This window comes from Ostrinia nubilalis, chromosome 24 (genome assembly GCF_963855985.1).
Source record: "Ostrinia nubilalis chromosome 24, ilOstNubi1.1, whole genome shotgun sequence".
NCBI lineage: Eukaryota > Metazoa > Arthropoda > Insecta > Lepidoptera > Crambidae > Ostrinia > Ostrinia nubilalis.
The window spans coordinates 4,946,739-4,952,794 of record NC_087111.1 but is presented as its reverse complement, the minus strand read 5'-3'; positions in this window follow the sequence as shown (position 1 = coordinate 4,952,794).

Genomic DNA, 6,056 nt, shown 5'->3' with positions numbered 1-6,056 from the left:
AGTAGTAGGTATTTGAGGGTAGGTATATTAAAAGTGCACCTCCAATGTTTTCAACAAAGTGCTCAAAATAGTTTTTACAAAGAATCCCCACCACTCCTATTTTGCCGCCCGACTGCGCCCGACCCTCTCACACAGATATAGATGACCCACGCTGAACTGTCCCACCAAACTCAATGACAGGGGGGCGCTACCATCGTTCAACTATATGGTTTCCAACATGGCAAAAATCGCAACCAGCGATCCGGTATTGACGGTGGCGCCCCACTGTCAATGTCATGGATAGGACAGTTCAGTATTTTGAAGTATTTATAAGATAGTGCATTTTCTTCTTCTTCCTCGGTCCCTCACTGATGAGGATCGCGACCATAGATAGTGTTCCTCCCCCGTCGGTGCCCTGCCCCGACGAGATGCATTTTTCTTGGACGTTATTGTGTATGGCACAAGTATAAAACCTCCTTTTCTATTCGAAATTCTGGCACGTTTATGACAGATTACTATTATTTTTCTTTTTAGCAGTTGTCAGAAAATTGATGTGAATAAAAAATCGCGCAAAGAAACAACAAGAATGCACACAAATATTGCACATTAATTATTTACAAGCAAGATGTACAGAGTAACATCACATATTTTAAGTAGTAGGTCTATGTTGGTAAGTGAAATTTAATAATTTAAGGACTTTTTATGGTAGCATGAAGGCTCTGGATGCAGGCCGCTACCAACCGTGCGATGTGGAAGTCATTGGGGGAGGCCTATGTTCAGCAGTGGACGTCCTGTGGCTGAAATGATGATGATGATGATGAAGGACTTTTTATGACACATAAACTCAGGTACACAAGTGGAAATGTCATGAAGCTCAATAGCAAACCTATCGATGGTGGAAATATCAATTACTGTAAGGGACAAAACACGACTTTTCAGGAGAGCCAAAAAACGATTTTTTTTTCTTTATACCTCAATATCTTTTTATGTGATGTTACGATTTAAATAGTTTCTATGGCAAAGTTTCTTAGAATTTTCTGTTCTTTCATAATATAAACGCCAAATTTTCGAAAAATGGGTAGTTTAAAAGATAGCATGTCCCTTACATTAAAGAAACGAGCTTGACTGTACCTTACAATGTTGAAATTTCACAGTATGGAATGTCATGTATGTTGTAAGGTACATTTAAGAATAAATACGACAGTAATATTATTGTAACTTGACAATTTTAACATTGAAACCTGATGTAGGTAAGTAGAGGTTGCATTCGAGTTTTCATTAACAAAACGAAGAGATAGAAACAAGACAACTTAGTGTTCACAAATGCAGTTGGAGGCATCAAATACACATCACCAACAAAACATTTAGTCACTGATGATGCGTACGCCTGCATTTGTGAACAAGTTGTCTTGTTTCTATCTTTTTCTGATCATTTTTACGCAGTTAGGTTTTTTTTTAATCATCGTTCGTTCGCTTTAGCCGAATGACGTCCACTGCTGGACAAAGGTCTTCCCCCAAGGATTTCCACAACAACCGGTCCTGCGCCGCCCGCATCCACGCACCTCCTACAACCTTCTCCAGATCGTCGGTCGACCTAGTGGAGGTCTGCAGCACATTACGTCTTCCAGCTCGTGGTCGCCACTCAAGAATTTTTCTGCCCCAGCGGCCATCAGCTTTGCAAGCTACGAGCTCCACTCACTGCCACTTGATTTTAGCGATTCTGCGGACTATGTCAGTCACTTTGATTCTCCTGCGGATCACGTCATTTCTGGTTCAATCACTACGAGCATAGCACGCTCCATCGCCTTTGACCTTGAGTCTTCTTATGAGGCCCACAGTAAGCGACCACGTCTCAGATCCATAAGTTATCAAAGACTTTTGTCTTGAGACAGTGCGATATTTCAGACGTGAGAATATCACGGAAGCTTCCTGAACGTTGCCAGCCGAGTTGGATTCGACGATTGACCTCTTCCTCGAAGTTGGACCTACCTAAGGCTGGTTTTAGTGTCACGCGGACCGTCAGTGCGGATCGCTCCGCACAGCCAATCTGTATGAACTGCTAGGGAGCGAGCGATTCCTGCGGACCGCATTACTCTAAAACGCTTCCTCGAAGTTTACAGATCGGCTGTGTGGAGCGGATCCGCACTGGACAGTCCGCGTGACACTGTAACCAGCCTAACTGGACTGTTTGTACTAGGTATACAGGGTGTTAGGTAAATGGGTATATGAGCCGACACTAGCCCATGTTAACATGGTCATATAAATGGTATGGTGAAGTCAGAAATTTGGTATCATCATTTTAATTTTTTTAATTTTCATACAAAATAAATTTTATAAAATCTGATTTGTATGAAAATTAAAATAATTAAAATGATGATATCAATTTTTTGACTTCACCATACCATTTAAACGACCATGTTAACATGGGCTAGTGTCGGCTCATATACCCATTTACCTAACACCCTGTATATAATTGTCAACAACTGCCGAGTGTAGAGTATCCAACCTTCTAAAGGTTGCGAATCGATCGAAGGTGGGTTATTTACTCACCGTTGATATTTATGCCGAATCCGTTCCAGTCCAGAAGCAGTTCTCCAGGTGGTGAACAGTTTCGGAGTTTTCAGTTCCCCCTGTCTGCTGCTGCAACTGGTTTCGAATTGTGGCGTTTTCGTACAAGCCTTTCAACACTTCGATGTATCGATATAGTCAATTTGACACCGTTGGAGAAACTGTAGTAGGTACTGCCCCTTTTGTACCCTTTGCACCACCGGCCTGCACCACTGGTGGTGCAAAGGGTATTTTTTAATCCCTTTTGCACCACCAATAGTGCCGCCCTACCATTACTGTAAAACGATTATCTATAATCATATAATATATATCTATAATATATAAAGCTCGATTACCACTGACTCACTCACTCACTGATCAGGGGTATTTTTGGGGTATTTAGAGGGGAGAGGGGTAAAATTGTTAGTGTTTGTTTTTAACTAGATTTTTTGACTGACAGCTTTACCACATTTTTTGAACCAAAAAACAAAATGGCGGCACTTTTTGAAACTCAAACTTTTCTGTCTTTGGTCCTGAATTTTTTCTTTTTTGGTGGTTGGTTGGGGTTGCCAAGGTGTGCTAAAAAATGTGAGAAAAAAACGGAAAAACAAAATGGCCGCGCCGCCATCTTGGATTGAAAATGCGATTTTGAGGTGTTTTTAGGGAGGTGTCACTCCGAGATGCGCAATTGTTTTTGAAAATTTCTTTTGAGTATTTGTGACATGTATAGTCTTCTTAAGAGATACATTCACAGATTATCAAAAAACAAGATGGCGGCTGAGCCGTCGGCCATTTTGTTGCGAGCATAAAAATTGTCAAAGTTTGACAGCAATTTTCCGGTAGATGGCGACACCGGAGTGGGGTACATTGTTCCGGGCGATTGTTGGTCTGTTATTCGAGTGTTGCCATGAATCGGAAAAAACTACCATTTTGGAAGAAAATTTTCCACCACGGCCCCGGATAGTAGAAAATGGAAATTTCCAGAAATTCCAAAAACTTGGTATGCAGTTTGGTGACGTTTGGGGACCCGAATGACATTTTACCATTTTTATGAAAAAAGTCTGGCAACACTGAAAGTTATGGGGAAAAGTTTTTTTTGCGACATGGGTGTCTTTAAAGTTAGTGACAGACAGAAGGAGTCATGGCAGAAAAAAAATAAAAATGACGTTTGGTCGCATATACGACCCAGATTATGGGAAAAATCCGAAATGTCAGAAAATCAAGATGGCGGCGGCGTGAGCGGCCATTTTGTAAAAAGTTGAAAAATTCGAAATTTTGGAATTCATTTTTCGAGTAGTTGGCAACATTTTGGAAAGTCGAGTTGTATGAGGCGGTTGTGTGTCCTGTCGAGAGGTTTTGCTTGGGTGAAGAAATTTCTTCAGTGTTGCCACACTTTGGGAGATTTGGTCCAAAAATGTCGAAAGTAGAAATAACGACTTCCGGTCAAAAATTTGGACAAAGCCTCCTGCAAAGGGGTCGTGCAAATGACATTTGACCATTTTCATCTCGATCACCTGGCAACACTGGGAGCTACGGGGAAAAGTATTTTTTTCGACATGGGTGTCTTTAAAGTTAAGGACGGACAGAAGGAGATATGGCAGAAAAAATCCAAAAATGTGGTTTAGTCGGTTATACGATCCAGACTATGGGAAAAATCCGAAATGTCAGAAAATCAAGATGGCGACCGAGTGAGCGGCCATTTTGTAAAAAGTTTCAGATTTCTGATTTTTCAAATGCATTTTTCGGGCAGTTGGCAACATTTGGGAAAGTCGAGTTGTATGGGGCGATTACGTAGTTTGTCAAGGAGTATCGTTTGGGAAAACAAAAATTTCCAGTGTTGCCATACTTTGGAAGATTTGGTCAAAAAATGTAAAAAATGGAAATAACGACTTCCGGTCAGAAATTTGGATGACGCCTCCTGCAAATAGGTCAAACTAATGACATTTGACCATTTTCATCTCGATCACCTGGCAACACTGGGAATTACGGGAACACAAAATTTTGTGACATGGGTGTTTTTAAGGCGTTGCTCCTCGGGACTGGGTGAGGATAGAAAAAAAGTAAAAATGGGGTTCGGCGCGGAAAATGGTCGAGATTAAGGAAAAAATGCAAAATTTTGGAAATCCAAGATGGCCGCCAAGCGTTCACCCGTTTTCCTAAAGGGACTAAGTTCTCCATACAAATTGTATGCAGGGGGGCTTAGCTAAAGTAGAAAAAGGCGAGGCCGAAGGCCGAGCGATAGTTTAAAGCCTGTGAGTCGCCATAGATTTATTTTTAATGCGTCAAAAAAGGACTAGAGCCCAGTGACAGACAGAAAGGCGAGGCCGAAGGCCGAGCGATGGTTCAAATCCCGACAGTCGCCATAGATGTACCTGTGTTGCGTCAAAAAAGCACAAGAGCACCGTGACAAACGACAACGCCCCCTGTAATTTTTGCGAGGCCGAAGGCCGAGCTCCGAATGCGAGGCCGCAGGCCGAGCGCCGCGTAGGGCGAAGCCCGGAGCGGCCAGCATCGCAGATCTAGCTTTTGTAGCCCGCGTAGCGGGCGACCAAAGCTAGTTAATATTATAAAGAGGAAAGATTTGATTGTTTGTTTGTACTGAATAGGCTCCGAAACTACTGGACAGATTTGACAACATAACATAAAAATTAATAACAACCATTCATACATACATACAACGAATAATTCCTAAAGTACCTACCAGGGCAACATAATCATAAAGGAGCTATATCAAATTCTTCTTGGTTGATCCGAGAAATAAACATGTATCATAAAATAGCTCCTTTATGGTTATGTTGCCCTGGTACTTTATTCGTTGTATGTAGGATGTAGGCCCGGGGTATCGTGGGTCTGAAGTGAAATGTTTATAGGCACTTACACACACACAAATTAAAACTTTTAGGTAGGTTTTGATTTATTTATAACAATTGAATTATTAAGTATTTTACAGTCTACTACTAGTTTTACAGTCGATGGTAGCACAACACTATTTGTTGGTGGTGCAAGAGGGATTTAAAAATACCCTTTGCACCACCAGTGGTGCAGACCGGTGGTGCAAAGGGTACAAAAGGGGTACTGCCCAGGTCTCGATCGAAGCTTTCTCATAGTCCACAAACGCCAGGCAAAGTGACTGACTATACTCCTCGGTCTTCTGTATAATCTGCCGTGGCGTATGTATGTGGTGTACTAAAGCCTTTTCGGAAACCGGCTTGTTTGAGAAGCTGGAAGTCATCGAGCTTACGAGTGAGACGATTCGTAATGACTCTGGAAAACAGCTTGTAGACATGGCTCAGAAGTGAGATGGGTCTATAATTCTTCAACAAGGTTTTGTCGCCTTTTTTGAAGAAGAGTATCACCACACTTCTGTGCCATACCGTAGGCGTTTTTCCTTCGAGGATGACGGAATTGAACAGCTTCTGAAGAGCCTTCAGCCCCTCGGTCAAAAACCCAACTGCGTAAAAATGAACAGAAAAAAGATAGAGACAAGACAACTTAGTGTTCATAAGTGTAGTAGGAGTGGGAGGCATTAA